At 34.8% G+C, this 23963-nt stretch overlaps 1 non-coding gene across 1 annotated transcript; it reads right to left on the minus strand.

The window, feature by feature from the left end:
• Positions 1-14583: 14583 nt before the first annotated feature.
• On the minus strand, positions 14584-14688 carry LOC123613217 (U6 spliceosomal RNA). The gene has a single exon (XR_006720570.1). It is a non-coding gene; the product is annotated as a U6 spliceosomal RNA (small nuclear RNA).
• Positions 14689-23963: the final 9275 nt, after the last annotated feature.

A 23963-nucleotide genomic window follows, 5' to 3' on the forward strand; every position in this document is an offset into this window, starting at 1 on the left:
AGAATAAGGCACTGACAGCTGGAATGGAGCTACCTGGGGTGGCAGACCTAACAACCTTGAATCTCCCAATTCCCTTGAACCCTCTGCACTTATAGAAATGGCCTAGTTAACCTTATGAGAATTAGAAATCTTCCTTTGTCCAAACAAAATGCAGAGCCATCTTTCCTAAAAAGCAACATGTCTTCAGGGTCTAACTTTTCCCCACCTCCTGGCCACCAGCAAAATGATTTAGGCAAAAATTTACAACCAGCCTGGCAGGGAAGTGCTAGACCTACTAAGGGAAAAAAGGGGATTACACCTCAAAAGAAAACTATGTCCTAACCAACATGTACCAGCATGAGGTGAAAGAATGCTTGAGACTGGATTCTGAGGGTGCTTGACCAATGGGGAGGGTAAATTTAAACAGTACTCTTCAATAATATAGAATGTACCACCCTGGTGAGGACCCTGGGAAACGATGTGAACACACAGCTAAGATGGCACCTACTAGCATGCCACTTAGATGGCCACCCTGAGTGAGGTGACAATGTCATGACTGTCATGGCATATGCTGGAATAGGAGGTGAAAGTCTTAGAGATATGGGTATGTTAGAAGGGATGTATTATATTAGGTCAGACATCGCATTAGACTATTTTGTTCCATGAGAGAGCCAGTGGGCTATACCATTTATCAAAATATTTAATGAATATGCTGATGAGACTGGTCCCAACATCATGAAAAAGTTCATCTACTACTCTTCTCTCTATGCCAAGTGAATGGAAAATACCATTACAGAATTGAGATCACCAACAGCAATGGGGATAATAGGACCCAACACAATAGTGACCAGGTGGTAGCACATAAGCGTCTGAAGGCAGATGAGTGCATTTGCCATAGAGAGCATGGAGACTGGAGTCAAGTCAAAGAGCCAAGGACACCAAACCACAGAAAGTTATGGAGATGGTGAATAGAATATAGCATCCCAAGGAGAATAACAGATAGGTAGCCAAAAAGTACTCTATTACTGTATCTATAAAATCAACGATAAAAAATCAGAAAGCTGAGATTAAGGATAAATATACTGATAAAAAGTCACAATATCTTACTCAGTTTCCACCTCAGAGCCAGCTTTTGAACTTCGAACCCAATGACTGAAAAAGAGACTAGGTCACTAGGAGAAAGAGCCCTGTAAAGCCACAGCAATTGTACACAGCTGTAATTCCCAAGTCCTGTCCCAGAGGGACCTTCAGATATTTATTGAGTACATCTAACAAAGAGGAATATCTAAACATTTCAAGAGCTGTTGGACACAAGTCTGAGATGATATGATACCCTGAGACCAGAAGTATATTATGACTGCTCTGTTACAGTGGGATCATATGAGGAAAACAGTAAGTGGGGTTCTGGACAGGGCATAGTTCACAGTGGGTCCACTGGATTTGCAGACTCACCCAATGGTAATTTCTAGAGTTTCCAAATGTATAATGGTTATATTTGCTGCTTGGTACCATCCCATAAAGTGGGTTCTCGACCTGTAATGTAGGAGCTATAAAAGCCAGTGGAAATCTCTAAAACTGCTCCAGCTACATTTTTCACTAGGATAGTAAGCAAAACACAATATCCCATGGAAGGGAAATAGCAGAAATTAGCATCACCCTTAAATACCTAAAAAATGTCAAAGTATAGTTATCTCTGTTTAATACATGTCCTGTCTCTGCAACAAAAACTAAAAGGCAAAACCAAAGACAACGAATATTGAAGGATAAAGTGAATAACTCTAAACTCAAGATAATAGTAGCCTCAATTATTGTTGTGGAACCAGATGTGGTCTATATCCTAGAACGGATTAGCATGACCTCAGGAGCTTGGTAAGTAGCCATTGATTTGATCTGGTGAATGTTTTCTTTTGCATCTTTGTCAGAAGAAAGGGACAGGTAACAGAATATAGTTACAGTTTTGCTCTAGGGCTATGGTAGCTATTCTGTCCTCTCTCATCACACAGTTTGAAGAAATTCAGTATGTCTGAACATCTTATAGAACATCACACTGCTCCACTATTAAATAAATGGCATTATTCTAATTGGACTGGATGAGCAAGAAGTGGCCTGCATGATTGAAGTCTTGGTAAATTATATGTACTCCAGAAAGTATGACATAAATCCTATGGATATTCCAAGGCCCACTAGGTTAACAAAAATTGTATGGGTTCAGTGTACTAGGACAGTCTCTCCAAAGTAAAGCACAAACTATTGCATTTTGTGCCTCCCACCATGAAGATGAAACTTAGAGGCAGGCAGGCTCAGGAACAATGTATTTCACACCCGGGATATAGCTAGTGCCTGAAAGGCTGGCAACTACAAGTGGACACCAGAGCAGGAAAGGGCTCTGCAACGATTCCAGGCTGCCGAGCAAGCAACTTGGGTTGTGGCCACATGACTCAGAAAACCCTGTTGTGCTAGAGATACTAGTGATGGAAACGGATACCCATATGAACTTTATGACAAGCCCTAGTGAGAGAATATATGTCATAGCGAACTTCAGGGTTCTGGAGCAAGCCCATTGCATCTGTAGTTGAGACTTATGGCCTTTGAGAAACACCTCCTGGAGGACTGTCGGGACCTGGGTCTAGCTTGTCCCGCTAACCTTCCTCTTTTAAGAGCCACTTTCACCAAAAGTAGGAAGATGCTCCCGGAACCTGTCAGAAGTGAATCCAGGTGGTAGAAAGGGTGGATTATGGTTGATGTATGATGTACTGCCTAGATCTCCTTTCAGAAATAAAGGATTAATTATTTCCTTGGCTGTTGGGCATGATGTCAGAAGATGGTAGTTATCAGCCTTTTGGGGGGCTACCCTGAATAGAAGAAACCTACCTTAGTGAAGTCACACTTCTTTTTCAGGTGTGCCCATATCCAATGGATGATCAGTGTCAGGAAATGAAGCCTCAGGTCCTTCGTTCAAATTTAAGATGTTTCTGAAACACCAGACCAGTTCCAGAGCTACATTTGCAGTGTGCTTGGTCTTGGGCTTGCGTCCTAGTTCAAGATGTTCTCCTGCTCCCTTTCCATATGTATCGACCCCAAGAGCACTCTCTAATAAATATCCTGCATGCAGATCTCTGTCTTAGAGTCTGCTTCACAGGGAATCCAACCTGTGAGACACATCGCTTATTCTTCTTTGGCTGATAAATATTAAGCCAAAGACACAACTGACTGGTTTCCACTGGTTCCAAGAGATAGCCAATAATCAGGCTTTTATTCCTTCCCTTCTCTTTTTTCTTCTTTCTTAAACTACAAGTTTCTAATAATGTTTCACTTAAATCAAATTTACTTATCTCACTTGAACTTTGTAAGTAGAGGAACTTCTCAGACATAAATATTATCACTTTTTTGAAATAATTTTCATTCTCCTGTCTCTCATTTATATACATACAACTTTATTTAATGTATTTCTATGTTTAAAATATCAGAGGCTGATAGTTCTCCCCAAATTTCTCAATCATTTGAGTTAATCTGAGGAAGTCAGTTTTTCATAAATAAAATTAAAATTTTATGCATAAATATTATGAGAAACTTCATTATCTTTCCCCTTCTGTGAGTTTTAGAGTGATAATATTTAGAATATTAATCTAATTATAGATAATATCCAGGGGAAATAATAAAACTAAATATAATGCATGGTTTCTAATTCAAGTCACTGGTCTAAGAATACTTGTTTTTTCCCTCCTTCCAAAGTCGTATTAAAATACTTAACATGATATTTTTAAGAGAAAAAGAATGATATCTTTGGGAATCCATGAAGATAAGAATTTAGAGACATTTCAGGAGCCAGGTAGAGACTGGCAGAGAACTCAGTTTTCAAGCTGTGCACTGCACAACTGTAGGGGTCTCCACTTACATAGACTTGTGCTGTGTTTATCCTTCATAAACATTAGGCAGCCCTGGATATAGAAGCCTAAGACACTAGATTTCCCAAATGATTACTAAAGGAGTGCCAAATAAGAGCCAACAAATCCTAAGAGCAGAAGTGGGCCTTGGGGCCATCAGAAAAAGTCATTAAATAATTGATTACAAAATAGCTGAGTGAGTAACCTCTTCCTTTCTTGCACAGGAAAAAGGGAGTGACTGACATGAAAGTTTTTGCCCTCACAGGGTAAAACCTTAACAGGAACTAAAAAAAGTCCACAATCTGTCTGGGGAGGGCTTAAGGTCCTAGGAGAAAGGCCCACTGGAGCTTTGGACAAGTCTTGACTGCCGTAACAGAGAAGGTGGAGCAAACTAAAAAGTCTAATCCGCCCTTGAGAGAAATAACTTATCCTGCTCTGTCTCCAGAGTCAAGTCCCTGTTTTGGCAAGTGTGTGGGTCTCCAGGCTCCCTGACTATACTAATCAATTTAGTCATTCAATTAATTATAAATCAATAATCAAGACTAAGCAGAGTTGAGGACAATCAACATTCTGAGTGATGGCAATAATAAAACTGCCTAAGAAATAAATCATTAGAAGGAAAAAGGTAATTAAAATATGTAATTAATAATTTCACAGATACTCATGTGGTACTGAATTTTTAAAATAAATCCAGGATAACATGATAAAGAAAAGAAAATCAAGGAAAAATATAAAGTTCTTGAAAATTATGATTTCCAAAAACAGTGAATTTTCTGTTTAGTAAAATAAGCATGACTGAAGATCAAATAAGTGATCCAAATTAAAGAAGTTTCCTAGAATATACAATAAAAAGATCAAGTGCAAGAATGTACACAAGAAAAGTTGCAGTACGTGGAGGATAGACTCAAAAGGTATAGAAAATTTAATGTAGAAAACAGGGTTAATAGAGGAGAGAAAACATTTAGGAACTAACATAAAATTTCCTAAACTGAAGAATAGTATAGTATTTATTCTGAAAGGACCATGATATTAATGGAAAAATTACAAAGCAACTCACATATACATAAATCCTAAGAGATTCAAGAGAGAGAAAGAGGGACAGTTAAAAATATATATCAAGAAATAAAAACCAAATTTACCTCAGTCTTTTCATCAGAAATACTGAATAATAGAAGATAATTGAGTAATACTTTCAAATCCAAAGCCTACAGTTCCATACCCTGCCAAATTATTAATCAAGTGTAAGAAGAAAATAAAATTTGGAAGACATTCAGGAACTCAGAAAATTTCTAATAGTTCATCCTAACACCCTCTTACTGAGGTGCCCTATAGTTCCCATTGCTGTGTGTCTTCCCTACCACAAGTAATAAGCCCAACTTGTTCAGCAGCAGATAGATGTGTTCCTGATGTTCCAAAGAAGTATAACATAGGATACCAACAAAAAAAAAAAAAAGATATTTGAAAATTACCCAGAAGAAACGAAGGACGATGGAAAGGAAATGGAAGAAAAGCCATTAGGCCTTGGCTTTCAGAATTTCGTTACACACCATTTTATTGCTCCTTTCATGGTCCAAATATTTTCTTTGGTTGTACAATAAATAGATGTATTTAGGTGTGGGTATAACAAATGTTATTTACTGGTTTTCACCCTTGAGAGGAAACCTAGAAATAAAGGAAAGCACATTTAACTACAGTGATGTAACTGAACATAGTAGGCAGTATTATTCATCTTGATGTTGCAAAAAATTATGATTTAGCCAACAGAAACTGAGATATGGAATGGAGAAAAATAAGATCTAGAAAAAGATCAGTGGGTTAGTTGATTTCCTAATCTTTCATAAGGTAGAATCAGTAGATATTGTTGAAAGTTGATTAAAGAAGAAATATAAGCTTAAGAAGACAATGTTAAAACTACTACATAAAGAACTAAAACTAAATCAGTAAAACAAAGTCCAATTTGTGGCAGAGGAATAAAAGATGGTATAAACGCAGTAAACTATCATCCCTTATTTAAGGGAGTAAATAATTATTCCTTAATTCTGACAAATCAAAAAATATATTTAACTCAGTGTGACTAATACTAAACTTTAAGCAATGATAGCAATAACAGAATGAAAATGTAGCCATGGGGAAAGGAAATTTTTATTCTATTATTTCATAGCTTTCTGCATACATTCTTGACTATGTGTGTCTATTACTAGTATAATTTAAATAAATAATGGTATACCCATAACACATAATACTTGGCACTAGTTAAAAAAAGACTATTTACAGAATAAGTAAAAAAGCAAGTTTCAGAAAAGTATGTGTAACTTAATCTTATATATATAAACTTGATCTTATATATATAAACATATATAAAGTACATACTAACAATAAATATAATATATAATGTATATATAACAAATGTATATATTCCATATGTCTTAAAACATACACATTTATTAACAATGGTCATTTCTTAGAGAATGAGTGGCTTGAGCTGAAATACAGCTGTGGAGAGACGTGAATGGATTTGACAAATGTTTTGAAAATGCATGGCTGAGTGATTGGATGTGAAGAATAAGATAATAGAAAGAAATAAGAGAAAACTACTAGCATTCTGGCTTGAACACTGGATGGATAGTTATTCTAGTAGTTACAGTAAAAACATTGAGAGAATATCAAACATGTTTACTTGTCTGTGCTTTTTTTTCAGAGTATGGGATGAGCAATAATAAATCTGATATGGAACAAATTAAATTCTAGTTTGTATGCAGTACATCTAATCGGGCTTTCGCAGTAGGGACCTTATATACAGGTTTGAAGCATAAAAGAGAAATTTGGCCTGCCAATACAGAGGGATACTTGCTAGCTTACACGGGCTTAGAATGGGTACTTGAAAATATGGAGTGACTAATTAACAACAGAAATTTACTTCTCACGATTCTGGAGGCTAGGAAGTTAAAGATCAGGATACTGGCAGATTCGATTTGGTGTCTAATGAGAGCCTGCTTCCTGCCTCATGGGCATGCAATCCCTGATGCACCTAAACATTTGAGATTCAAAGACTATTAGATAGTTAAGTCATGCAATCTAAAAGTAGGGTGGGAAAGCATTTAGATCCCTCCTTTACTAGTGTATTGGTTAGAGTTGAATCAGAGAAGCAAGGTTTAACATAGGAATCTGACCTCACACAATGTGGAAGCTGGCTAAGCAGTCTCAGTAAAACTACTTTCTCTGTTTCTGAAGCTGGAGCTTGAAACACACAGGTCACAGACAGTCTGGAAGAGAACATGGTTGTGAGTAGGGAGCACAAGGACCAGCTGGCACCTATGAGCACCTGCTAGCTGTAACTTTTATGAAGACGGAGTGGAACTGCCTCCAACCTTGATGAAGTGAGTGTCCTGCAGCAGAAGCTGGTACCCTCTCTCATGTTGCTGAACACATCCTTGACCCAGGAGTCAGGAACACTGAAGGAGGATCAGTGGAAGATGAGGCAATTGTAGGCTTGGCAGCTAAGTGACTACATGCATAAGCTACAAACGCACCTGCCTTGACCTGAGCATAAAGACAAAAATCATTGTGGCTTCACTCATGCTTCCCAAATCTCTCCTGAAAATAATTATCTTCCACCCTAAATAAGAAACACACAGGGAATTTTGGGAAATGTAGTTCAACTGACACATTTAAAAGCTATGAAATCCGGTGATATTTTTCTACTACCTAGTTCTTTTCCAATTCTCAGCCCACAAAGTCCCTGGGGGTCCTGACCAGGCAGTGCCCATCAATGCTTGAACTAAATAATCAATTTGCAACCACCTGACCCACACCACATCAAACTCAATTTCCCAGTGCATCTAATCTCAGGAGGTTTCAGGAGGTAATACGGTACAGCACACAGTGCTCAACAAATGCTTGTGGAATGCTGGATGAATGAACTGATCTCGACTGAGCTGTCACATTAAAATAAGAAGCACTCCTGACAATGCAGAAGGCAATGTGGAATGTCAGAAGAAGAAGCTGACATCCTCTTTTGGGTTTGTCATCTGTCTTTGAATTCTGGAACCATCACCCTGGTTTTGGTAAATTACTTAACCTTTTTCTGAGCTTTTGTTCACTCATATCTTAAATTTGATTAATAATATCACAGCTCACAGGGTAATTCTAAGAACAAAATGTCCATTAAAATGCTTGTTACTTAGCAGTCACTCAACAGGTATTAGACAGTTCTGTTAATTTTTGAAAGCCAACAAGAGGCTTTTGACCTTTGACCCAGTATTACGCTAAGTGAAAATTTCAGCTAGCTCATGAAAAATTTTTGGCAGTGGGTTACCAAGTAGGCATAACAGCTCAGTTTAGGAGTATAAAACTACCTCCCTTAAAATCTTTCTCTCTTTGCTTTCTCACTTCATATATCCGTCTGCTTCTGAATCCACAGGCTTCCTAATGAGTAGCAAATTTTTAGTTTTTCCTTAAGAGTTTCTATAGCATGGGGGAGTAGGGAAAGGGCTGGTGATGGTAAGAGAAAATCAGTGGTACTGAGAGGCAGTAGGGATGATAAACGACATTTTTATCTGTGGGTCAGTATTAAGTCACAGACTGCTAGTAAAAAGTTAATATTAGCTCCATAAGGATTATCAGTAGGCTCCAATCTATAAACATACTGTGACATGGCACTGTCAAAATTGTTGCCCGTATAGTCCCTTCACTAGTAACTCTGTAGGAATAAAGAAGAAAATAGACTGAGAACAACTATGCACTTAAAAACCAGTTGAAAGATTCTTATTTAGACAAAGACCCCTTTGCCAGCATCCTACCTGTAGCATTAACCTGTAATTCTGCTTCTGAGCTGTATTTCGCATCATTTGGTGGTCATTTGTTCTAACTTCCCTGAAATCATAAAATAGCCATGGTCTCTGATTTACTCCATTGGTTACTTATTCATTTAACTTTTTATTGCTTTGTTTTGCTGCTGTTTTGCTTTCTGCTCCATTTCCTACCTGCACAGAAACCTCCTATGAGCTCAAACAGTGGGTATTGGAGGTATGGGAAAACGTTAAGATTTTCGAACTTTGACCTGATTTACGGTTTTTCAGTAATAATTTCCTGTTTGTTCTTTGTTGTGAAAGCTTTCAGACACTTTATAAACCTCTACCTATACCACCATCTTTAGGCACTCAGAGTTACAAAGATGAACCATGAAAACAGGGTAAGCAATTATTAGACTAGCTTATCCAATATTACTCTTGTCTAGCTTTAATCCAATGATTAAAAACATTTAGACTTCACTTATGAGATATGTAGTTGGAGCTATAATTCTACCATGTCAAGGATATCATTTCCATCTGGTAGATCATTTATGTTAGGTAATCAGAAATTACACTAAAAGGAATTGCTGCTCAGGCTGATATACACAAGTTCACTGCTTAAGTACCAACAAAACATCCTCAATGCAAGGCTCTGCACTCCTGTGGGTTGAAAAGTAAGAGTCTGACTTGAATATCCTTTTAGCAAGTCCTTTGTCACACCTGAGATTTTCTTTTTAAAAAGCAGCAATAGAATTGCTGCTTTTCACATCGGAAGCTGATGCTAATGATGGCCTGTGCTCCCAACACGTGCAGCCATGCCTGGAAAGATCCAAGTGTGACTCAAGTTCCTTCCCACACAGCTCACACATACACTCAGGCTCTCTTAGGACTCTTCCCAATAGACTCTGTGCCTAGAATGCCAGAGCAGCCATATTTCTTTCAAAGAGAGAGAGAAAGATTGAGAGAGACTGAAAGAGAGAGAGATAGGCAAAGGACAGAAAGAACAGAGAACACCAGATGTTTGGTGTCTTGTAGACTGAAGAAACAAAAGTAGCTTTGACTCGCTTTCTGTGTATCATACTGACTCAGTGCTGTGAGACTGGCTGTGTTCCAGGCATTTGGTTGTGGGACTCCTATCTTGCCCTGGAACTTTGAAAATGATCCCAGGTAAGGCTGACAAAACAGCTGTGCAAGCGTGGTGTGTTATCTGTAGCAAGTCCAAGTCTGGCATGTGTTTTTAAAACAACCAGGTCTGCAAGTTGCTTTGCAAAAAGGTAGTATTTGAAAGTCAATGACATTTACTTTGAAAATACTTTTAAAATGGGAAATGTGTTATAAACATAAACATCTATTAAAAATGGGGGAGAGGATGTTTATAAAAACTCGTTCAGTAAAAATAAAAAATCCCCAATATTTAGAGACTCCTAGTTGAACAGAAGAAATCAGATTTGTTACCTGGTAACATCTAACAAATGTTCCAGACTGGAGGGTAAAAATTTGACTTTGAGATAAGTTGCTGAGAGCAAGGGGCTTCATTGAATCCCCTCGCTTTGGAATTGACTACAAATGTTTCCCTGGCTTGAAAGCAGGTCAGATCCCAGTATGCTTTACTCCATTTAAATTCCAGCCACGGGGATATGAGAAAACCATAGAATTGGCATCTTCCCTTGCTGAAGGTTCATTTATCTGCACACTGTTTTGTCTACTCATGTTACAAAAAAAGTTTAGTTTATGCAAATTATGAACAATTTTTATATTTCAGCCATCCCCACCAATCTATATTACTAATTACCTGCCATTAACATTTTTTTTAAGTTGAGGAGTTGTAAAAATTTTCCTATGAAAGCATTTATAAAGTAATGGATTATGTTTGACAAATGTCTAAAATGTGAAAATGTGGCTAGATCAAACTTGAAAAGACCTTTAGGGAAAAAATGAGTGAAAATTTTTACTTTTTCAGATCAAGAAACTGAGTCTCCTAGTAACATACCTATCTAGTGACAATCAAATGGAAAGAGTCTTAGAGTAACAAAGTGTAAAAGGTCTTAATTCCATTGAGCCTTTGTTTCTCATCCCTAGAACTGGGAAAATGATATGAGCTCTTCTTGACTGACAGCAGGGTTCGGGGGGTCAAATGAGACAGTGGGAGTTCAAGTGTTAGAAAATTCTAACCCACACTAATAAAGTAAAGCATTGCTTTATGGTAAAACCAGGTCTAGAATCCAGGTGTTGAATCTCATTCTCCAGCACTGTGCTGCCTGATCTGGGAAGTCCTGCTCATAGTTATTTTGTGGATCCTGGACAACTTAGGCACAGACATGCCAAATAATTCTGCTGGTAGTCTGCAGTCCCATAAACCTAGAAATCCTCCAATTTACAGGTATTTTTCTTTTTTCTTGACTCAGGGCTCAGCAACAGAGGTAACAGTCAAAACAAGAATTTAATATTTTTAGCTAAAAGGTGCCAGATGAGCAATAACTCCTTTCAAGGGGAAAATTCAAGTCTGAGTGTTCGCTCACACTTCAAACACACTACTTTTTTCCATGATCACCCTGCTACCCCACAAAAAGCACTTAGATGACGACAATGCAAAAGCTCCAATGCTGCTAAGAATAAATTATGCTAAGCAAAAGTGGCTAACAGTAATGCAAGGCCACCTAATGAGCTACATCTGATGACAGGCTCATAAGCTGTTTCAAGTAAGAAATGGGTTTTATTAATAGGAATTCAGGGAAGTGCAATTATTTTCAAACTCCTAAACTACGAAGTAGTCAGATTTTTGTTATACATACAGTCTAATCTATGGCTCTGTTTGATTCTTTATTTTGAAACATATGATACGCACTTTTTCCTGCTGCAGTTTCTGAGGACTGATGTTTGCCAATTAAAAATCTGTATAGTTCAACTATACAGAGGAATGACCACCTTAACTTTGGAAGATCAAAGTGCATTTTAAGGTAAAATATTAACAGTACATATATTCTATTTAGAGGCATGAAGGATATTCATTTACAATGTTTACCTAAAAAAACTGTTTCAGTGCTAGTTCTGAGTAAGATGGTGTAAGAACTTTCTACTCTGTCTCTTCTACTGAATACAACTGAAATTTCTAAATATGATGCATGCAGAAGCCCTCTGAGGACTCTGAAAAATAATAATAGCAGTTGGATTAGAGAAGGAAACCATAATTTGAAGTACCACTGAGCTGGATGGGAGCTTCCCATTTCATTTCCCTTCTGGTGGTTCCCAGGCTGGACACAAAAGAAACATGAGGTCACTGTGTGTAGACAGAAAGAGTGCCAAGGGAAGGCCTCAGTGCCTAGTCTCAGGAGTGAGAATGGAAGCTCTGATGGGTCAGAGAGAGTGAAGAAAATCTCCTATACTTTTGTTTCATCCATTCTCCTCTGTTTTAGCCCCAGGCATACTCGTGGTAGTGGGGCAGCAATGGCATCAAGAGTTGAGCTGGCACCCAAAACTCTAAGACATGTGACCCCTTCTCTCTGTCCAGAGGAACTGTGGTCACAAATGTGTAGAGAGAATCTTTATCGCTTTTTTTTCTCTTTCCGTACTCTCATCACTTGGTCTCAAAGGCACTCACAGTTATTAAGAGTAGGCCACAGAATGGGAAAAAGAAAACCCTGGTTTCCTAGCCAGAGGGCAGAGAAGTGGGGCTCCTAAGAGATGAAAACTCACTGAGGTGGTTGAGAGGAAGCATAACACACCACACCAAGTGGGGTTATCCTAGGAATGTAAGGCAGTTTAATGTTCAAACATTAATTAAAAGATTAGAGAATAAAAAGCAGATGTAACAACAACAAAAAAACGCTTTCCACTTTTCACCACTGAGTATGATGTTGGCTGTAGGTTTGTCATATATGACCTTTATTATGTTGAAGTATGCTTCCTCGATACCCACTTTGTTGAGAGTTTTTACCACAAATGAATGTTGAATTTTGTCAGAAGCTTTTCCTGCATCTATTGACACGTCAATATGATTTTTATTCTTCAATTTCTTAATGTGATGTATTGTACCAATTGATTTGCAGATACTGAATCATCCCTGCATGCCTGGAGTAGATCCCACTTAATTTATAGTGAATGATTCTTTTAATGTACTAATGAATTCAATTTGGTAATATTTTGTTGAGGATTCTTACATCTATGCTTATCAGTGATAGTGGCTTGTCATTTTTTTTTGTGATCCCTTTGACTGGCTTTAATATTGGAGTGACATTGCCTTGTAGATTAAGTTCAGAAGTTTTCCTTCCTCTGCAGTTTTTTGGAATGGTTTGAGAGGATTGGTCTTAACTCATCTTTAAATGTACTAAAGAATTTACCTGTGAAGCTGTATGGTCTTGGGACTTCTGTTTGCTGGGAATTTTTTTTTTAATTTCTGATTCAATTTCATTACTGGTAATCAGTCTGTTTCAGATTTTTTCCTGATTTAGTCTTGGGAGATTGTACATTTCTAGGAATTTATCCATTTCTTCCAGGTTGTCTATTTTATTGGTATATAACTGTTTGTAGTGATCTCTCAAATCCTTCGTATTTCTGTGGTGTCAGTTTTAACTCCTCTTTCGTTCCTGATTTTCCTTGGGCCCTCTCTCTTTCTTTGAATCTGGCAAAAGTTTTATTAATTTTGTTTGTCTCTTCAAAATCCAGCTCTTAGTTTTATTGATCTTTTCTATAGTTTTCATCTCTGTTTAATTTATATCCACCCTGAATTTATTAATTTCCTTCTACTGATTTAGGGTTTTGTTTGTTCTTTTTCTAGTTCCTTATTTAAGTGTAAGCTTAGATTGTTTATTTGACTTTTTTCTTATTTTCTGAGGTAGGCTTGTATCACCATAAACATTTCTCTTAGAACTGTTTTTGCTCTGTTCTATAGATTTAAAATCACTGTGTTTCTGTTTTGCTTTGTCTCCAGGTATATTTTGATTTCTCCTTTGATTTCTTGAGTGAGCCATTGGTTGTTTAGTAGCATATTGTTTAGCCTCCACATGTTTGTATTTTTTGCAGTTTTTTCTCTTGTAGTTGATTTCTAGTCTCATACCTTTCTGGTTAGAAGAGATGCTTGATATGATTTCAATCTTCTTAAATTTATTGAGCTTTATTTTGTGGCCTAGTATGTGAACTATCCTGGAGAATGACCTATGTGCACTTGAAAAGAATGTGTATTCTGTTGCTTTTGGATGGAATGTCCTAAAAATATCTACTAAGTTTATTTGGCCTAATGTGTCATTTAAGGTCAGTATTTATTTGTTGATTTTCTCTCTTGATAATCTGTCCGTTGAAGTAAGTGAAGAGTTAAAGCCCCCTACTATTATATATTACTGTCAATTTTCCCTTTATGTTTGTTATTATTTGTTTCATGTATTTAGGTGCTCCTATGTTGGGTACATATATATTTACAATTATATCTTCACATTGGATTAATCCTTTATCATGTAATGTTCTTTTTTTTCTTGTTACAGTCTTTGTTTTAAAGTCTATTTTGTCTGATATAAATATTGCTAACCCAGATTTATTTTTGGTTTCATTTGCATGAATACATTTTGCCATCATCTCACTTTGTGTATGTCTTTACAGCTGAAATGAGTCTCTCTTAAAGACAGCAAATATATGAATCTTGTTTTTTATGTCTTCAGCTACTCTGTGTCTTTCGATTGAAACATTTAGCCTATGTACACTTAAAGTAATCATTGATAGAAATGTACAGATCGCTATTTTATTATTTGCTTTAGGGTTGTTTTTGTAGTTCTTTTTCCTTCCTTTCTTCTTCTTTTGCTCTCTTCCCATGAGATTTGATGCCTATCTTCAGTGTTATGTTTGGATTTCTTTCTCTTTTTTTCTGTGCTTCTGCTATAATTTTTTGGTTTGTGGTTACCATGAGGTTCATATATAGCCATATATATATATATGATTATTTTTAAAATATGGAATATTTCATGAATTTACATCATCCTTACATAGGGGCCATGCTAATCTTCCCTGTATCATTCCAATTTTTGTCTATGTGCTGCCAAAGTAACCACAACACTGCGTAATTTTAAAGAATAAAAATCAAAAAGCTAATAGAAAAGAATAAAAGTTGTGTCACTCATTCTAAGATGTTGTATACATCCCATGGTGTATAACTGAAATCATCCCATGGTTTCTATAATTGAAATCTCCTCTATCTTCCTATGGATTAAGATTTCTAGAATATCAATTAAGGATTATGAAAACAAATTATCTAATCCTCTGTTAATGTATCAATATATCAATGTTAATGCTATCCATTATTGACAATTTCATTTAGTATGCAAACACAATTATCCCTTCTAATTTTTTTTTTAAAGAGGAATAGTAGAAAGTCATACTCTATGGCGTTGTGTTACAGGAAAATCCAGAAGTATCTTCTTTGCACCATTATATTTATAAAAATTGAGAAAAAATTTATAGTAAGAAGATTTGAGCTTTCTTTAACTTATTTTGACTCCCATGGAAACCAGATGAGAAGGAAAGATAAGAGGTATAATATATACCATATTTTTATAATTGTTGCTTAAGGAGAACATGGTTTGAATCTCAAATGAGTAATCTTCAATGTTCTTTGAGATTTGGGGAAATCAACCAATACTTAAATTTGCAACTTCCATGTATTATTATGGTAATCTTTTTGATGTGTAAATTTGGCTAATCCCTGGTTATTCTTTCAAACACTATTCTAGGTGTTGCTGTGAAGTTTTTTCTAGATGTGATTAAAATTTACAATCAGTTGACTTTGAAAATGGAGATTATTTTAGATACTTTGAGTAGGCCTGATTCAATCATCTAAAAAGAGTTAAAAGCAGAGCAGGGGCTTTCATAACAAGAAATTCTGTGGACAGCAGCATTATTTACTCTGTGCCTGAGAGTTCCAGCCTGTCCTTCCTGACGGCCTGCCCTATAAGTTTCAGACATTCTTAGCCAGCCCTTCAAATGGTGTAAGCCAGTTCTCTGCAATAAATCTCTTAATTTATATCTCCTACTGATTCTGCTTCTTTGATTTACACAATTACCTGGATTATAATTCCAAACACAACATTAACCAATGAAATGAATGTTAAGATTACTAAATTGTGTTTCCTAGCCTTCATGAAAATACTATTACATCTTAAAAATTGATTAAACTCAGATTACATTTCATTGTTAGAAGGTATCCTCTCTGTTTTGTGAATATTTATTATAGCTACAGTCTAATTTTTCCTGGGTCAGTTTCAATAATTTTGTTAGCCTACAGAATCTTACTTGTTTTCACGTATAGTACTTCTGATATTTATATGAAAGTGTGTGTATTATTAACACAAGTGTGTATATTAATATAAACAATAAGACTAACTTTATTGACAACCCATAGTTATTAAATACATATGATGGAAATTTTGTTTGAAAATAGCAATATAGAAACTAAGTATTTTGCTATCTTTCAAAAGCAAAATGAGACACCTTACCACTATCTCCAAACCCAGAATACAGCCAGAGTTCTCACAGGATGCTGACTTTTGTTTACAAGGTACCCTCCAAGAAGAATTTGACAAAAAATATTTCACAGGTTTCTTTGGAATTTCTTTCATTTTTGTTTATGAAAGAGTCACAGTCATGCCCCAGAGCCTACGGTGTTAGCAATGGTAATATTACTCAACCAAACCAAATCTAACTCTTTACTAAGCATTTAACAATGGATAATAGAGCAATCTAGTGAGGTTTTCACTTCTATTATTTCAAGGTTGTTTCCAATTTTAAATTAACCTCATTTTAAACAGTATATTTGCTTAAGTTTTTTAGTTATTCAGTTTTTCTTTTTTCTTTCTTCTTTTTTTTTTTTTTTTATTAACTTTTCACCATAAGTGCATTTTCAAAGTCACATCTTGGCTAACAGCCTGTCAATGGTAACTTTTTTTTCATATTTGTAGCACATGCACGGTTCAGAAGGATAAACCCTATCTTCACTGATGAGGGGAGGATGACAGCAAGTTTTCTGATTCACTGATTTCTTTTCCCCATTTTCTCAGTATTAGCTCTGGGGAAGATTTTGTGATGCAAGCCAAAAACAGTTCATCCTACCTTAACCCCTATGGGCCATATTTCTGATTTGGTGTAGTGATGATATTTGATCAGGATTTTGAGCTCTAGAGTTTTCATTACAGAGCTAAAAAACAATCTTGAAATCAATGCTGGAGGACACTGGGTGAGTGGTACGAATAAATCATGTGGTGATAAATTGATAAATGCACACCACTGAATATAAAGAAGTTAATATTAAGGTATTGTGGCTAGATTTTCAAATTCTTCTGCTGGGATATTATCAATACTGCTGTAAGCTATTTTTCAAAATAAGAGCCACCATTTTATTAACATTAGTAACTGTGTACTTGAATTGTGTGCTTTAGGGCACTAGCTGATTGCCTTTGGGGCCCAGAGGGATACTGTTACCTAAACTGGGAAGATAAAATTCATTAATACCATAGTGCACTTTATCACCCAACTCTGAAGCTTGAGGGATTTCAAGTACAGCCAGAAGCAGAATATTCAAGTGAATTTAACAGATTCAGTGAGATAAATTTGATCTTGCTATTAGGGACAACTGACTTTAATGTGCACTTCTTTTTTTCTTTTTTTATTATGTCTTCAGTTTGCAGAAACAGGACAGTAGTGGGGAGACCTATAAAATATATTTTCCAAGGTAGTCCAAGAACTTCTTTTAAAATTTTAATTAGCTTATCTTCCATGCAATCTTCAGCTATTAAAGTCTTTTAAAACAACTTTTTAATTATAAGGGTGAGATGAAACTGACAAGAGTCAAAATCCATTTTCCCCTGGTCCTCTATTTATATCTAAATTATCTCAGACAGTAGATGTATTCTTTTATTTTGGAACACATGAGCTCTTTGCAAATATTTATTTTTCAGTAAAATGGCAGAGAAAAACAGTACTGTCAAGGAGTTATTGAAAGTTAGACATCTCTTGCCAGTAAGGAAGGGTGTCCCAGAGGAGTTTGGCTTGAATTGAACCTTAAAAAATGATAAGAACTGGGCACCATAGGAAATCAAAAATTACAGTTTCTTCTTTCAGCATAGTGATCACAAATGTATGCCATAGTGTATCAGGCTGTGTATTTTAGATATAGGGGCTGATAAAAATCTTTGGAAAACTGGAGAATAATTTTTTCCTTATTAATATTCAAATCAAAATGAAGAACAATCTATGAAGACTTTCATTTCCAAGTAAGATGAAATAATTTGCAGGAGGCTAACATTCTCAATGTGAACACCAAGGAAACCAGATAAATTATAAAAATCATGTTTTTAAGACTATCAGAGAGCTTTGAAAATTATAGGGACTAAACTTTCAGAGAAAATATTCAGAAAAATATTCAAAGGTGAGCTGAGAGTTTTCAGCTGTCTTTTCCTAGGAGCATGTGATAATTTTGAGTGTGATCTAGAGCTTGAGAATCTTGGCTTCCTTTAGAGAGGAAACCAATGAGAAAGGAAAACTAAGCCAACAGAGCTTTTAGCAGTCATCCAGGGCTGGAGACTTAAATTGCCTCAAACATATGGCCAGTTTCTCCCATAAGGGCACAACTTAATTTACAGGTGGGCAAAGTAAATAGTCAAAGAAGCAAGTTAGAAATTGTATTGAATGTTTTATTGAATACTGTAATTTTACTGAATAGTGAAGTCTCTCTGCTAGAGGAAAGTGGTGAACTGATACTGACATTCTAGTATTAGTTATCTTTTTGGTAATATTTCCTTATTCTGAATACAGTTAGAGATACAGAATTCAGGCTTGGTTCCTGGTAGAGAGTTTTTGGGAAGCCAAGAGACAAACAAGAGTTTTGTCAAACACAAAGACAGACCTCCTCATAATTATTATTCAAAAGCTGCACAGGACAAAACAAAGCTGAAAATCCCTGAAAAGTAGAGCAGAAATTCCAACAATCTTTCCACAGGTGAGAAGAAAAATGTTTTCCAGGCTCTCAATTAAGAGGTCTTGGTGGATGTACCCTAAGAATAAAGACAAAGTAGAGATAGATTGAATCTTGATAAAAATCAAATGTAGTTTTGACCTGGTCTCATTTCTGATTGGATTAAAGTGATCATTCATCTATTTCATTTCCTAGAACCCTTCTGTGGAAAGAAGGGTGGAAAAATGGCATCTATAATATGAACCTTTATCGTTTTTTTAATGTACAGTGTTCATATTTATATAAAAACTCTTTAAGTGTAAAAAAGATGAAACCATATGGTCAGTAACCAAGAGGAAAAATAGTCAATAGAATCAGACTTTCAGGTGATCCTGATATTGAGATCAGATGTCAATAACTATGACTAATCTATTCAAGAAATAACAGGAAATACGGAAAATTGGTAACATATGAAGAAGTTCAATATCTATAAAAATAAAGTGAATATCATAGAAACAAAAACACAATATCTGAAAATTAAGAAAACAATGAATTGTTTTCACAGAACTTTAGACAAAGCAGAAGACAGGCCTATAGGAAATATCCAGTCTGAAGCACAGAATAACAAAAAAGAGCTTAACAGACATAAGGGACTCTGTCAAGAAGTCTAACATACATGTTAATGGAAAAAAGAAAGAGACTTTTAAAGAAATGTTAGCTGAGATTTTTTAAAACCAGATGAATATCATCAACACATAGAAAAAAGCTCAGCCAACCACAAGCAAGATTTAAAAACTATGAATATTACAGTCAAGTTGCAGATCACTAAAGACCAAGAGAAAGTGTCACATGTGGCAATCAATTAAAAAGACATTATTTCCAAAAGAACAAAAATAAGACTAACTTCTCATTAGAAATAAAGGAAGTGGAAATAAACTAGTTAATATTGTTATAGGTTAAAATAGTTGTAAATTTAGAATCCTATACCTAGTAAAAATATTGTTCAAAAACAAACATGGTGGGAGGGTATAGCTCAGTGGTAGAGTGCCTGCTTAGCACACATGAGGTCCTGGATTCAATCCCCAGTACCTCCATCAGATAAATGAATTAATTAATTAACAAATAAATAAATAAATAAACCTAATTACCTCCCCCATCAAAAAATAAATGTAAAAAAACATAGAATTAAGATGTTTTCAGCAAATAAAATCTAAAGGTAAAATCATCAATGGGCATGAGAAGATATATAAAAGGAGTTCTTAAACTGAAGTCAAATAATTCCAGACAAATAAATGGAACTCATAAAGGAATTAAGAGCACTGGAAATGGTAAATGGGTAAATATATACTGATTGTATAAAAGAATAATTGTAATGTCTTATGAAATTTATAACATAAATACAAACCTAAAATGCATTACAACAATAATGCAAAAAAAGGACATGAATTCTTGAAAGTAAAGTGTTTCAAGATGCCAGCATTATAGGGAAGTGAAATTATTAATCACTGGTATTAAATGGTAATAAGTCAAGGATAAATTTTTAATCAGTAAGCAGTAAAAGAGTAATAAAAGAATGTATAAATCACAAGGTAAAAGAGAGGGAAACAGAATAATAAAAATATTGTGCAAATCCTAAAAAAACTTAAAAAGAGAAACAGAAGAATAAAGAAAACATAGAACAGAGAGAAAATGAACAGTAAAATTATAGATTTAAATCCAATTATACAGGTACTTATATTAAAGGTTAATGGATTTGATATTTTAATTAAAATGCATGCTTGTTAGATTGAAGTAAAGAATAACTTTATTCTGCTAAAAAGTGTTTTGAAAATAAGCCTACAGACATGGTAAAAATAAGAAGATAGAAATTAATAAATCATAAAAATACTAATAAAAAGAACACAGGTATATTTATACTAGTAGAGAATGTAAGTTTTAAGGCAAGAAACACTACTGATAATAGACATTTTAAAATCATGAGGAGATAATCAACCAAGTCTCACAATCCCAAATATATGTGTTATAAATAACATGGATTTAATATACATCATGCAGAAAATTAGAGGTCTAAACAGACAAAAAGACAATTCCACAATTATAGAGGAAGAATTAACAGACTTGTTTCTATAACTAATAGAAAAAGCAGTGAGAACATAGAAGATCTAAATAACACAAATAATAAACTTGATCAAATTCATATGCAAAACATTTTCTGACATAAATCTTGGCATTGTTCTCCTAGAGCAGTCTACCCAGGCAAAATAAATAAAAGGAAAAATAAACAAATTGGACCTAATTAAACTTATAAGCTTTTGCACAGCAAAGGAAACCATAAGTAAAACAAAACGACAACCTACAGAATGGGAGAAAATATTTGCAAATGATGCAACTGACAAAGGTTTAATTTCCAGAATATATAAACAGCTAGTACAACTTAATAACAAAAAACAAACAACCCAATCCAAAAATGAGCAGAAGACTTAAACAAGCAGTTCCCCTGGAAGACATACAAATTGGCCAATAGGCACATGAAAAAATGCTCAATATTGCTAGTTATCAGAGAAATGCAAATCAAAACTACAATGAGGTATCACTTCACACCAGTCAGAATGGCCATCATTCAAAAGTCCACAGATGATAAATGCTGGAGAGGGTGTGGAAAAAGGGAACCCTCCTACACTGCTGGTGGGAATGTAGTCTGGTGAAAGCATTATGGAAAACAGTATGGAGATTCCTTAAAAAACTAAAAACAGACTTACCATATGATCCAGTAATCCCACTTCTGGGCATACATCCAGAGGAAACTCTAATTTACAAAGATACATGCACCCTAATGTTCACAGCAGCACTATATACAATAGCCAAGACATGGAAGCAATCTAAATGTCTATTGACAGATGACTGGATAAAGAAGATGTGGTATATTAATAGGAATACTATTCAGCCATAGAAAGGAACAAAATAATGCCACTTGTGGCAACGTGGATGGATTTGGAGATCATCATTCTAAGTGAAGTAAGCCAGAAAGAGAAAGAAAAATATCATATGATATCACTGATATGTGGAATCTCAAAAAAGAAAAAAGAAGACACTAATGAACTTGTCTGTAAAACAGAAACAGATTCACAGACATAGTAAACAATCTTATGGTTAACAGAGGGAAAGGAATTTTGAAGGGATAAATTGGGAGTTTGAGATTTGCAAATATTAACAGTATATATAAAATAGATAAACAAGTTTCTTCCATATAGCACAGGGAACTATATTCAAAATCTTGTAGTAAACTATAATGAAAAAGAATATGAAAATGAATATATGTATGTATATGTATGACTGAAATATTATGTTATTCACCAGAAATTGACACATTGTAAACTGACTATACTTCAATAAAGATAAATTAATAAAGTGTATTCTCTCACTGCAGTCAAATTTAGCTATAATTAAATAATAAGAAGGAAACTATAATAATTCCATATGCTTGGAAATTCCAAGTAATCCATATGTCAAAGAAGAAATTACAATGGAAGTTAGAATATTGTGAACTAAATAATAATGAAGACACAACATATCAAATCTTGCCAGATAGAGCTAAAGCAGTGCTTAAAAGAAAATGCAGAGTCATAGTGCATATAGTAGAAAATAAGAAATACTAAAAAATTAACTAAGAGTCCATCTCAAGAAACAACAAAAAACTCCAGCAAATCAATCCTCAAGAATGAAGAGATCAAATAAGATCGAAAAAAAACAAAGAAATACAAATTAAACATACAATAGAGAAAAATAATCAAAAAGTTCTTTTCATTTAATGATTAATAAAACTGAAAAAATCCTAGCAAGATTGATTAAAAAAAGAGAGAAAATACAAATTATCTATACCAGGAATATAAGAAGAGGCATCAGTATAATCATCCAAATATTAAAACTGTAATGATTAAATATGAAAACATTATGAAACATTTTAATAAATTTGGCAATCTGAATTGTATGGAAAACCCAACTTACCAACAGACTTAAGAAGAAATTTGAAATCTGAATAGTCTTAAATCTCTTAAAGAAATTAATCCAATTTTTAAAATCTTCTCACAGAGAAACTTCCAGGCCATCACAGATTAACCTATGAATCCCTTCAAATACCAATATTACACAAAATCTACCAGAGAATAGATAAATAAGGGAATACTTCTACCTCTTCCTGTGAAGCTTGCATAACCTTGAAATCAATCCTACAAAGAAATGTAAAGAGAAAACTCATTGGCCAATATCTCTTATCAATCTAGCTCAAGTATCCTAAAAAAGTACTAGAAAATGGAACTCAGTTGTATTAAAAAAAATAAAAAAGGAATACTTCATGACTAAGCAGAATTTATTCCAGCAAATCAAGGGTATTTTTACATTTGGAAATCCATCAGTGTAATCCACTACATTAATCAAAACATAAGAGAAAAATTAAATGATCATCTCAATAGACGCAGAAGAGTAATTTGGTAAAACTTAACACCTATTCATCTTAAAAACATGGTAAACTACATCTTGATAATGAGAAAATACAAATTAAAATCACAATGTAATATCAGCATATACAAGAATGGACAAAATTAAAAGACTAAAAATACTGAGTGTGGAAGAAGATGTACTGCACTGAGACTTCTCATACATGTGCCATTGCTGGTAGGAATGCAATTGGGTACTAAACTTTGAAAAACTTACAGCAACACTAATGTTGTATGTACACACACCCCATGACTCAGCAATTCCATTCCTAGGGATAGACACAGAAATAAGGATACATGTTCATTAAAGACATGTACGAGAATGCTTAAGATAGCACTTTTGTAATTGTCTCAAACTACAAAAATTACCCAAATGCCCAAAAGTTGAACAGTTAAATAATTGTGTTATATTTGTACAATGGAATTTTATGAAGCAATGAGGAATTTTATGAAGCAACTAAGTCTATAAGTACAATTTACATGAATCTAAGAAACAAAATGTACATGAAAAGAGACAGATACAAAAGTAATACATAGTATATGATTCCATGTATTTCGATTCAAAAACAAGCACAACTAATCTTTGCCATCAGAAGTCAGAATAGTGGTTACCTTGGGCAACAGGATAATACCTGGAATGGGGCATGAAGGAGGCTTCTGCAGCACTTGTGACATCTTGTTTTTTGATCTGGTTGGTGGTTGCACATGTGATCAGTTTGTGATAAATCACTGACCAGTATACTTATAATTTGTCTACTTTTTCTTATATATCATACATCATTAAAAGTTTATGTATCTATAGCATTAGTATATATTGCTGATGTAACACATACTACAAACTTAATGGATTAGAGCGACACCAATTTATTGCCTTGCAGTTCTGTAGGTC

Source organism: Camelus bactrianus, chromosome 5, assembly GCF_048773025.1.
Source record: "Camelus bactrianus isolate YW-2024 breed Bactrian camel chromosome 5, ASM4877302v1, whole genome shotgun sequence".
In the NCBI taxonomy this organism is placed as follows: domain Eukaryota; kingdom Metazoa; phylum Chordata; class Mammalia; order Artiodactyla; family Camelidae; genus Camelus; species Camelus bactrianus.